The sequence below is a fragment of the Diabrotica undecimpunctata genome, chromosome 3, assembly GCF_040954645.1.
Source record: "Diabrotica undecimpunctata isolate CICGRU chromosome 3, icDiaUnde3, whole genome shotgun sequence".
NCBI classification, from domain to species: Eukaryota; Metazoa; Arthropoda; class Insecta; order Coleoptera; family Chrysomelidae; genus Diabrotica; species Diabrotica undecimpunctata.
The window spans coordinates 77,994,719-78,007,397 of NC_092805.1; the positions used below are offsets into that span (position 1 = coordinate 77,994,719).

The 12,679-nt window shown below is 32.0% G+C and overlaps 1 protein-coding gene across 4 annotated transcripts in view; it reads left to right on the forward strand.

The window, feature by feature from the left end:
* Positions 1-12,679, forward strand: part of LOC140436940 (scavenger receptor class B member 1-like) — a 514,509-nt gene that overhangs the window by 790 nt on the left and 501,040 nt on the right. The window contains exon 1 of one of the 4 annotated variants that reach the window (XM_072526115.1): positions 55-74. The exons of 1 other annotated variant lie outside the window; for it this stretch is intronic. The gene's annotated coding sequence lies outside the window, so the exon portion shown is untranslated. Of the gene's footprint in view, positions 1-54; positions 75-2,302; positions 2,420-4,959; positions 5,110-12,679 lie in introns of those variants that run through there. 2 more of the 4 variants (XM_072526111.1, XM_072526112.1) reach the window with 2 other exon arrangements.

Below are 12,679 nucleotides of genomic sequence, written 5' to 3' on the forward strand. Positions count from 1 at the left end.
GTGTTTATATTAGCAATTAAAAGTTTTATAGTGATTATTATGTGATTATGTGATTACCTCAGATTTAAAAACAGGTACATAAAATTATTTAGTGGAAATAATAAAATTAATTTATTTTTGGAGTTTTTCTAGAAAATTTTTTAAAAGTTTATGTATTAAATAGCAGGTTTATTATTATTTTTTAAATTACTTGTTTAAAATCAATATTTGCAGTAATAAATTACCTTCTGTTGTTAAATTAATTGCCTTTTATATCTTTATAATTTCGTATTCTTTCACACATATCTTCAGAGATAAAGCATGCTCAAAAATATAAAATAATTTACACAAATGGTTAAAGTTTGGACAGTTAGGCAAAAATTTTATTACACATTGAACTTTTGCAAGTATATTAGTAGAAAATACATGAAACATTTAGTATGCTAAATTACAAGGCATGAGCATTGCACAAACGTTATGATATTCAAATGCTTTTTTTTGCACATTTGTCATTTTGCACCTACAGGATTTTTGAGGACATATTTCCGGTAGTTTTGAATCACCTGATCGTGAATGACAAATAGAAACCTTGTATTTCGGGAAAGATCGTTCCTGATGTCATCCAACAGTTCGACGTTTACTGGCTAATTTTATTGAGATACTAAGCATGCATTGGTTTCTTCATCCAGGTCCGCATTATTTCTTCCCTATTCTGCCATATTTCTTTTTCACGATATTTGCACATGTAGAATCGTACGGGTTGAGTCTTGACTCTAGTTATGTTGGGAATACAACACTTATCTAGTCGAATAGAAGCCGTTAATTTTCTAGAGTAATATCTTATACTTTATGATTGTCGGTATAATTTACTAGACTTTTTAATGAATAATAGGCAAAATTTTAATTGAAAATGTGTTAATTTTGACATTTAGATTGTCCATTTTTTGACAATTTTGGGTATTTTGAGAACGATTTTCGTTAGTAGAAAAATGTTTCTAAGTAAATTCAATATCAAACGTGGTTTATCCCAAAATTTTTTTTATTGTTTGGACAAAATTTTTTGTTTTCTTATGATGTGACATTAAAAAATACATAATTTTCAGTCCTTAATTACTAACTCCTTTTGTTAATAACAATATTAGTATCACAGAGTTAGTTGCCATACTCCTCAGAAATTGCTCAACCGATTTTCATGAAATTTTACACATATATTCGGTAGGTCTGTGCATAGGTCTTAATCTATTATTTATACCCCTCAGGGATAAAAATGGTTCACCCCAAAGATTTTTTTTTATTTTTTGGATAAAGTTTTTTATTTTTTCATAATGTAGCATTCAAAAATATATATAGATATAATTTTTACACCTTCATTACTAACCCATATTTTTTAATCGCCATATTAATGTCACAGAGTTAGTTGCCATACTCCGACCGATTGTTATGAAATTTTATATGTATGTTCGGTCGGTCTGAGAATAGATTATTATATACTTTATATTACCCCTAAGTGATAAGGGAGGTCCAGCGCAAACATTTTTTTTTGGCTAAAGTGGACAAATAATTATAAATAATAAAATAGTTTTTTGGATAACATTTTTTGTTTCTATTTTTTTATGACGTGGCATTAAAAATATCAATGAATAAAACCACTATGTCTATCCTCAAGAAAATATGGAAGAACACACACATAACACTAAAAACACTAAGATCAATCCTGTAATAAAACTGATTTTACCAATATTTAGCTATGCCTCTGATACGTCAGGTATCCGATTAGCAGATAGGAAAAAAATCGATGCATTATAGATCAGTGGTGTTGGAGAACTGTTTTGAATATCTAGCCAGCCAGAAGAGCAAATACATCTGTTCTTGCGAGAATTAATAATCCACGACGTAACTACAATTTAATATTTTGAAAAATATTAAAATTTTTACAAAAATAACACGTGCCGGTTGTTTGGGAAAGTATGTACTATTTCTTTTCATATTTTTACATTTAATATTTTTCTTTTAGTGTACTATAATGTGATCTAATTCAATGCTGTATTCTAACGACTTTGTTAAAATATATTACTTCCTGTTATTTCGTAAAATTGCTAATCGATATAAATGTACGATACTGTACTCTTGTGTGTATTGTCGCCAATACACACAAGAGTACAGTATCGTATTACGGCGACAATTAACTTAAATTATCGCCACTCAAAATCGCAATACAATAGAGTAATTTATGGGTATACCCTCTTGCTATCGACTACCTCGAAGCGTGGACAGAGGGTGGTTTCTTACGCTCTCAAGACGACTCTTACACTTCATCCCAAGACAGCGAACCAAACGGACCTAGTGTGATCGGTTCTCGTCCTATCGAGCCTCGGGCGCCCCGACGTGGTATACCAACGACATTCCACTGGCTAAGAATACGACTTCAATATTTCAAAGGGTAAGTCTATGTTCTTTGTACAGACAACAATAATGAGTATGGCTAGTTAATCTCGTAATTTATTCACAGTTGTATCTGCTATTTTTCGCTAATTTATTTACAAACAAAATATTGCATTTTTTCTTCATTATTATTTATCTAATACCATTTAACCAGCGACCTCTTAAGTTTTATACAAAACATTTGGATGATAAATAATTATAACTTTGATTCAATTAATTTCATTGTGTTTCAATTAATTAATTTTAATTAATTGTTGTTTGTTTCTTTTTAATTTAAGCTTGATTCGGTCATTCGCGCATTATTTTTAAACTTAATTTACATAATTAAATTGGATCATATTTACACAGCAATTTTTAAATTTATTTCTACTTTTAATTCATAATATCAGTAGGTACTTTTATATATAGTTTGATTAATATCATACATTAATTATAGATATATATATATTACATTTACGATTGATAGTTTTACATTTTTACATTGTTTTTGTGCTGATTTTTGTGAATTATTTTTGTTCTACGTGTATCATACTTTCCATCTCATTCTGTATGTCTTGCATGTTAATTTAAACACATTTCACTTGATTTCTTTTGTTACTATACCTTTCGTTACTTACCTTTTTTATCGATATTCTCACTTGTTTGCAATTGATTTTGTTTAAAACCGTTCGCTTCTTTAAATCTAGATATTCTCTTCGTGTTGATTTGGTAATTTATGTTTGTATTGTCCTCTCTTTCGTGCTTGTATCTTACAATGCTCAACAAAATGAACAAATCCAACTTTTCGCGCCATACTCGGCATTTTCTAGATTCAAGGAGGCCTTTGAAATGCATTCAAGTATCAAAACCACACGCCTTCATTATTATTCGTAGCCAGGGTAGATTTTCATAAATCTCACAACCTTATTTCAATTGAATTTATTGTCTTCTTCTACTCGCTTTCGATTATCGCTGTCTTATTTCAATATTTCGATAAAATCTCCGTTACTTGTGGTTTCATTAGTGCCACAAAGCACCCTAAGGTACCTAATCAAGGTGTTAAATGTGTCTCGTGTTCCGGTTCTTGTCATATAAATGTTTGTATTTTTTGTGACTAAACGGCTTCAAGAACTTTTCGCGTTGGTTAATCCACATAATTCTTGTGTACGTGGCCTGATTACACCTCATTCGGAGCGACGAATTGTACGGTTTGCGAATCACGGTCTCGCGTTTTGCTTCTTTTGTTAACCAACCGTCAAATTTATCTTGTTCCTTTAGAAAATCACTTCTTCAAATACCAACATTTCTAATTTGCTTCACAAACACATTGACTTTTGGTCAATACTTAGTTTCATACAAATTTTTAAAAGGTGCAGATCACATATCTATGATTGTGACTGCTCATCCAAGCTGTCATTTGTCACATGTCACCCCAAAATTTCTGTTAGATCGGGAGCCATTCTGTCTCCGGCTTCGGCACACAATGTAGCTTTTCTTTAATAATTTTAAAGTGTTTGTTTGTCCTTTTGTAGTGTAGTGTAATGTACAATTATATGTTTATGACATTTTGTTCATGTCAGATAGGCCGCAATTGACGAAGTAAGTCTATAAACGTTAATCACATAAAAACTCTTTATCAACCATAAACTTCGAGTTTTTATCGAAGTTAATCAATTTCTTTAGTTATAAAAAAAACGTTTCTTGGCTTATTTCAGATGCCCCTGAAGATGATCTAGGGATCGAAAGTACTTGGGCAAGAGTAAATTAAACTGTGCTCGATGTCTGCCTTTTATTTGATAGAAGTTTATTACAATTTTCACCAAACTGGCATTTTCCTATTGTGGAACTCGTCGAAATATCATTACTTCCTGGCTGTCATTGAAGACTTGGCCAAAAAGGGGCCAACGGTATTATGTATGACAGAGTCTTTCTAGTTTAGTGAGTCGAAAAATTCTACTGATTCGACGCTATTCTTTTCTAATTGATGACATTGTACGCGTTGTTAATCTGAGCACAGGGTCAGATGGCATCCAACAATGTTCTGTGGTCAAAATATGACCGCCGCTTTTTTCATATTTTATTCAAATTCATATTTTATTCTTAATTAGTTCTTCATTAGTATATCGATTTTTTCATGTCTATTCTTTATACTTATACTTTCAGCTGTTCTTAAAAACATTCTTTTTTGGCGCGGGAGAATGTTTGGGAAAGTATGTACTATTTCTTTTCATATTTTTACATTTAATATTTTTCTTTTAGTGTACTATAATGTGATCTAGTTCAATGCTGTATTCTAACGACTTTGTTAAAATATATTGCTTCCTGTTATTTCGTAAAATTGTTAAACTAGCTATCTCATTTATTATGTTTTAAGTACGGAGAATTTGACTTCTTTTGTTATTTTTGTGTCGCCAATACACACAAGAGTACAGTATCGTATTACGGCGACAATTAACTTAAATTATCGCCACTCAAAATCGCAATACAATAGAGTGATTTATGGGTATACCCTCGTGCTACCGACCACCTCGAAGCGTGGACAGAGGGTGGTTTCTGACGCTCTCAAGACGACACTTATACTTCATCCCAAGACAGCGAACCAAACGGACCTAGTGTGATCGGTTCTCGTCCTATCGAGCCTCGGGTGTCCCGACGTGGTATACCAACGACATTTCACTGGTTAAGAATACGACTTCAATATTTCAAAGGGTAAGTCTATGTTATTTGTACAGACAACAATAATGAGTATGGCTAGTTAATTTCGTAATTGGTTCACAGTTGTATCTGCTATTTTTCGCTAATTTATTTACAAACAAAATACTGCATTTTTTCTTCATTATTATTTATCTAATATTATTTAACCAGCGACCTCTTAAGTTTTATAAGAAACATTTGGGTAATATCTAAAGAGTAGTAGTTTAGGGAAAACCAAAGGGAAGAAGTCGAAGGCAATCACCAACCCGATAGACAGATACGGTCAAAAAATTATTAAAACAGGGACTTAGTGAATGCATTACGTAAAATCTAAAATAAGGCTACAAAGGAAGACATCATAAAAGGCAGTAAGATCCCTGAAAGAACAGCAATTTGTTAAGATGAAAGGATGAAAGGGTGCATGGATTGGAAGAAAGGAAAAAAAAATAATTTTGTGTTTAAATTCACTTATTTAGTATAATATTTTTTTCTGGTCCTCCCATACACATTCATTCTGTTTTTTTTTTTTTAAATTTTCTTTTAATCCCCATTTTTCGTATTCTGCTAGAAGCTTATATCTATATATATATATATATATATATATATATATATATATATATATATATATATATATATATATATATTTATATATATATATATATATATTTATATATATATTTATATATATATATATATATATATATATATATATATCTACGGCATTAAGTGAACTCCGCCCATGTTAAAATTCAGGTTCAATTGAGCTCCGTGGTCAAGTGGATACCGATATACGGAGCTCACTTGACAATTCCGTAATATTGGTTCAGTCGATTCATCAACATGTAGAGTTTAATAATTTATAAAAATTTTTTGGAGCCCGTAAATACCCCTGTATCATAAATGTATATCGCTTAGTTCACGTGTATATATTATAGGGGTCGTTCAGATCTTCTTCATTGTATATTTGAACCATACGTTTATCGGTTTAAGTAAGCTCTGAGAGTTTGGCAACTGTGCGATTATACCGTATGTTTTCAACATATACCCTGAACGGTTTATATGGGCTCCTTATTTTTATCTACTGTTTGTAGACAGTGGAATGTCATATGCATTACACTGTGTAACAGAGGATATTATATTACCTGGTATAACTAAGTACTAAAATGTAACTGGTTCTTTAGAAAACAGGTATGTAGATACAAAAGGATTTGGGCTTATTATTGAATGGAATGTTCGCTTGCATCGTAAATTTTATTTTTTCTGTATTTTTAAAGATGTTGTTTTTTTATTTAATATAATTTTATTAGTTCAATTAGTTCAAGAAATTTCGTAATATATTTTGTTTACGTGAGTATGTCTTTGTACATTTTATGTAAGCATCTGAATAATAAAAACTACTTTTATTTTATCCAATCTTCTGCGATATATTGTATAAAGCTTTTTTAATATTTTAGTTCTGGTCTTATTTGTGTACTACATATGATATCTTGATAGAAGGTTATCTCAAAATAAATATGGTTAAGTGCTACAATAGATATTTTTGTGTTAAAATTAATAGACAGAATGGTTAATTTGTCTAACAAGGTATATTCGGCAGCAGAAGCATATAGTACAAGCGTCTATGTTTTAAGGGCGGAAGGACGTGCGCCTCATTTTTAGCTGACAAGCTTGCGAAGAATATTATTTCTGGTCCTCAATTTACCTTTTAGTTTTAAACAATAATCTGTGACTGACCCGGTGTAATACAAACTATTTTCAAGGAATTTATAGGAAGTCTACAGTTCAATGATTTTATGACAAGATTGGATGTTCAGTTTTGTGAAAACGTCTATGTCGAGGAAATTGAAGGAGCACCCACGAGTTTTTCAGGGGTTTTGGCTGAAAATTGATTCATAGTTTATTTTTATTGTGCAATAATAGGTGTCTCGTCTATATAATAGAAGTCCTAGTATCTACCGGTATGGATCGTTTGTTTGTGTAAATGTTATACAGTGTAGGTGCCTTTATGCTACCCCAAGCGAGACCGTTCTTCATCTGCTATTCTTAACATTGAGTGATACAAAAAATATTCTCTTGTGTAGGCATACGCAAATAATATAAGTGAGTTTGTTATCTAAGGGGATATCGTATAGTTTTTCGAGAAATATTTTGTAATTTAAGGTGTCGTAAGCGGCATTTGGATTGAAAAATACCACCCCTGATACCCGATATTTTTCGTACCCGTCTTTGATGTGTTGGGTAAGATTTAGCATTTGTAATGTACCTGATCTTCCCTATCTATAGCCACTTTTGTCTTTTAATTTGAGCTTTTCTTCAAATATCGGTGAAATCATATTAACGATCTTGTGCAAAAGTATTTTAAATAGCTGACAAAATAAAGATATTGGCCGATAGTTTTTGTGGTCGTTGGAGTTTTTGCCAGGTTTAAGCAAGGTAAGAACTTTGGCTTGTCTCTAGATTTTGGGTGTTTCCATAATTTGAATACAGTTGTTCATCATCCGGATAAGCCATTGTGGTGTTTTTGGTCCAGATTTCGTAATAAGCTTTGTGCTCAGATCCTCAATGTCGGTAGTTGTATTATTTTTCATTAAATATGTAGATGGTGGATCCAAGCTCAACATCGTTGAAAGTTTCTCTGAAAGCTGACTGGTTTTGTCCTTTCTTACTTTGAGTTATTCTTTGCTTTTTTTCCGACAGAGATAGCATGTCTATATCTATAATGTGGTTTTCAGCGATAAGCTTTATTCCAAATACCCTACGTTAGGCCCTATATGTGTTTCCTGCACTAGAAATAAGTCAGATTCGTGTTTAGCGCATATGTCTGATAAGTTTAAGTAAAGTAAAATTTCTTGATCTCTAGATATACCCTTAACAGTTATAAACATTATGTTATTAGAATAGTTGGTCCTAAAAAGGACCAATTTGACAAAATCATATTAAAGGGGTGACTGAAGAATTAGCCGATTAATTATTTAATCATTACCCTGGGTATACCCGATTGTGGTGGTTTTCTTAGTACTTAAATTTTCGTAAAGGCTCGTTCTTTGAACCCCATAAGTAATGCCTAATATTTTACTTTTTATTGAAAATTTAAATTTTACATGCCGTGTATTCCTTTTTGACGATATTTCGAATCAGATTTGTATAGTAATAATTTAAGGTATTAAAGAGCCTGTTTGTGGAAAATAAATAAGTTTGTGATATCGTTCGCAACTCATATATAGATATTAAAAAAATAAAAACAGTTAAAATAGGTGTAAAAAATTTCAACTTCATACATCGGCGCCATTGTTCAGGTGATGGGTTTATCACAGATATCAAAGGTTACATTTTAATTCAAGGTTCTATTTGCGTATTTTCAATATTAAAAGAGTAGGAAAAGACACGTTTATGCTTTTTTTTTAAATCTATTCTATTTTCTTTCTAGAGTTCCGTCTTTTTTGAACGACCTGTGGTCTTTTTTCAATTGGACACTTGTCCAAGGCTATGACAAATACTTTGTCCTCTGCTATTCTAAATTAATATGACTGATTCATTATTTTCTCTAAACATTCTGTCCTCTGCTATTCTACATTAATATGACTGATTCATTTTCTCTTTCTTGCAGCTATTTTAATGTTTATCCTGTGTATCTTTTTCTACTTCTTCTTCTTCTTCTTCTTCTTTTTATATAGCCATGACTCTGTCTGTTTTTCAATGTGCCTCCAGTAAGTTGCCGTTCCATGGTTTTCGTGGTCTTCCTACTGATCGTCTTCCTATTGGGTAACCGTCTCTTGCCGTGTCTACTACTCTATTTGTTGTCATTTGGCTTATATGATCGTTCCATTCTACTCTTCTATTTCTTAACCAGTTCTTGATGTTCTTCACCTTGCATCTACATCGTATATCTGTACTTCTAGCTCTGTCCCATAGTGTCTTACCATCAATTTTTCTAAGTGTTTATATCTCTGTTGTTTCTAACATCCTTTTTGTCCTGTTTATGTCAGGTCTTGTTTCTGCTGCGTATGTCATTATTGTAAATTTTGTAAATTCTGCCTTTGGTTTCTTTCCCGATATTTTTATTTCTTCATATTGTTTCATTTAGGCAGCCTGCGGCTCTGTTTGCTCTATTCAGTGGATCTTCCACTTAAGTTTCGAGCTTTCCGTAGCTAGATAATGTGATACCTAGATATTTAAACTTCATCACTTGTTCTATTATCTGACCTTCCAGCTCCAATTAACATATTAGTAAACTTGCTATTGTAACCATGCATTTTGTCTCTTTTGAGGAAATTAACATGTTAAATTTTCTGGCGGTTATATGAAATTGGTGTAGCATACGTTGTAAATCATCTTTACTTTGAAAGAATAGTACTGCGTCGTCTGCATAGCAGATTATTTTAATTTGTTTTTCTCCCATTTGGTATCCTCTTTTATTTCTTACTTTTTATTATTTCATCCATAATCCGGTTGAACAATAGAGGACTCAGAAAATCTCCCTGTCTTATCCCATTACCAGCTTCAATAGGGTCGGTTAGTTCTTCTTCTACTTTTACTTTTATTGTCTTGTTTTGGTATATTTTATATTTTCGATTGTTTTGATTATTCAATGAAATTGACATTAATTTGATAGTTTCCATTTTATTAGTACTGATGGTATATAACTAGCATCTGTTGGTACTATATATCAATTTGAACATGTGGAAGTAAGAGCACTCTCTTGTTAGTAATTTCAGTGTAAATTATGACGAAACCAGAAATAACCCATAATATTATCCCACACCTCAAAGGTCTGCCTCGCTGTATCTGGGAGACGCAATAATTCGCTTTTGATAGATATAAACAAAAACCCACTAAGACGAACACAACATAAATCAAAAAAATCCGTCAACCTGTCAATAGGGACATACAATATTAGATCGATGTCTACGGATGAATAAGTACATGAACTGAAAGAAGAATTAACAACCATAAAATGAGATATCATAGGCCTATCAGAAACTCGACGAAAAGAAGAAACCCGAATACAGCCTATGTCATACTTAAAATAAGAAGAACATTAATTCAAATTATCTAGGTATATGCCCCCACGACAGCTTATGATGACGGAAGATATCGAACTATTTTATGAAGATATATCAAAGACTATGGAAGAACATAAAAATCGTCTTATACTAGTAATTGGAGATTTCAATGCCAAACTGGGTAGAAAACTAAACAATGAAGAAACTAAAATAGGAGATTTCGGCTATGGTCAGAGAAATGATAGAGGTGCTACTTTGATGAACTACCTAGAAGAAAAGCATCTATACGCAATGAACTCCTTTTACAAAAAGAAGCCCAACGAAAGTGGACATGGGTCAGCCCTAATGGATCCACAAAAAATGAGATCGACTACATACTGTCCACGGAACGATATATCATTAAAGATGTAACAGTTCTTAACAGATTCACAACAGGTAGCGATCACTGGATGGTCAGAGCAAAAATTAGTGTTGACGATAACTATGAAATGAAAAGAAAAATAATTAAAAACTAGGATCTAGTAGATAGAAACAAACTAGGGCAATATAAAGAGATATACAAAGACCTATTAAAAGAACAACTTACTTAAAAATTAGACAGTGATGACAAAGATATAGATGAAATAGACAACATACTTACAGCAACGATGATTACATCAGGAAAAGAAATAGCAAAAAAGGATCTAAAAAAGAACAATTATATATCAGCAGAAACAAAGAAGCTTATGGATAAAAGAAGGAAGCTATAGAATATGTAGAAATCAATAAAACAATAAGCAGAATAATAAGAAAAAATAAGAGAAAAGAACAAGAAATAAAAAGAGAAAAAGTAATACAAAACAACAAAAATATGAAATGCTTAAGACCGAAATTAGGTAAGTGTGAAATAAACAAAAAAAAAAAAGAAAACGGACTAGAAACAAACGTTAAAGATGACATTATAAATATTATCCACCATTTCTACTCAGAACTATATAAAACAAAAAAGGAACCACCAGAAACAATTAAAAACCAACTTAAGGCTAAAGTAAAAAATGTCAACTCAGAGCTACAGCCAGAAATAAGCAAATCAGAAATAAAGAAGGCATTGAAAGAAATGAAAAACAACAAATCGCCAGTAAAAGATGGAATAACTGCAGATATGCTGAAATATGGTGGAAAAGTGGTAATTAACAATCTACATTCCGTTTTTAACAAGATATTAAAAGAAAAAAGAATCCCAAACAACTGGAAGGAATCCGTAACCATTATCCTACACAAGAAAGGGGATAAAGCAGATATAAAAAACTACCGTCCTATAACACTCCTCAATGTAATGTATAAACTCCTAACAAAAATTTTAACCAATAGATTGACGACAAAATTCGATGGATACCAGTCAAAAGAACAAGCTGGTTTTAGAAAGGGATTCAGCACAAGTGACCATTTACTAAGTATGAAAATACTTATAGAACGAGCAAATGAATAATGAAAAATGAATAAGAAAATGAATTGACCACAGATATACGGAACTAATAGCCAATATATATAAGGAAGCCAAAACAACAATTAAAGTATATGAATAAACAAAATCAATACAAATAAATAGAGGCGTGAGACAGGGTGACACAATATCACCGAAACTTTTCAATCAGGCTCTGGAAGATATTTTTAAAAGATCAGAATGGGAAGAAAAAGGTATAAAAATTTATGGACAACGCTTGAACCATCTAATATACGCTGATGACATCGCATTGATAACAGATAAATGAGAATAATTATTTGAAATGATGAAAGAACTGGACGTAGAAGCTGGAAAGATAGGCCTTAATATGAATTACAGCAAGACCAAAATTATAACAAATACAGATGAAAACATCACAATGAGGATCGGACAAGATGAAGTAGAACAAGTTCAGGATTATATATATCTGGGTCAAACTATAAAACGTAACAAAGAAAACCAAACAGCAGAGATAAAAAGACGAGTTAGACTGGCATGGGCGGCATTTGGCAAACTAAGCTACATTCTTAAAAACAAAAGATATCCACAGCATCTTAAGACCAAAGTATACAATCAATGCGTACTCCCTGTTCTAACTTATGGTTCCCAAACGTGGACATTTACAAAAGTAAACATGGACATAACCATAAAAACCCAAATAGCAATGGAAAGACAAATGTTGCACATAAGACTAATGGATAAAAAGGGAAACGAGTGGATAAGAGAGAAAACAAAAGTGAGGGATGTTAGATAAGAAGTTGCAAAATTGAAATGGAGATTTGCCGGTCACAATATAAGACAAAAAGAAGACCGATGCAACAAAATTCTTATAAGTTGGAGACAGTGGGAATATAAACGAAGCAGAGGAAGGCCCCAAATGAGATGGGCAGATGATATCAAGAAGCACGTGGGCTCTAGGTAGATGACTATACCGACAGACAGAGAAGAATGGAAAAGGATTGGGAAGGCCTATGTCCAAAGATGGACCGAAAAAGGCTAATTAGATAGAGATAGATTCTTGTGATCTTAGTATTTCCGTTGATTGAATAGTATAGGGTATCCAATATTTTAATTAACGGTATGTCAGAGTTTTATTAAT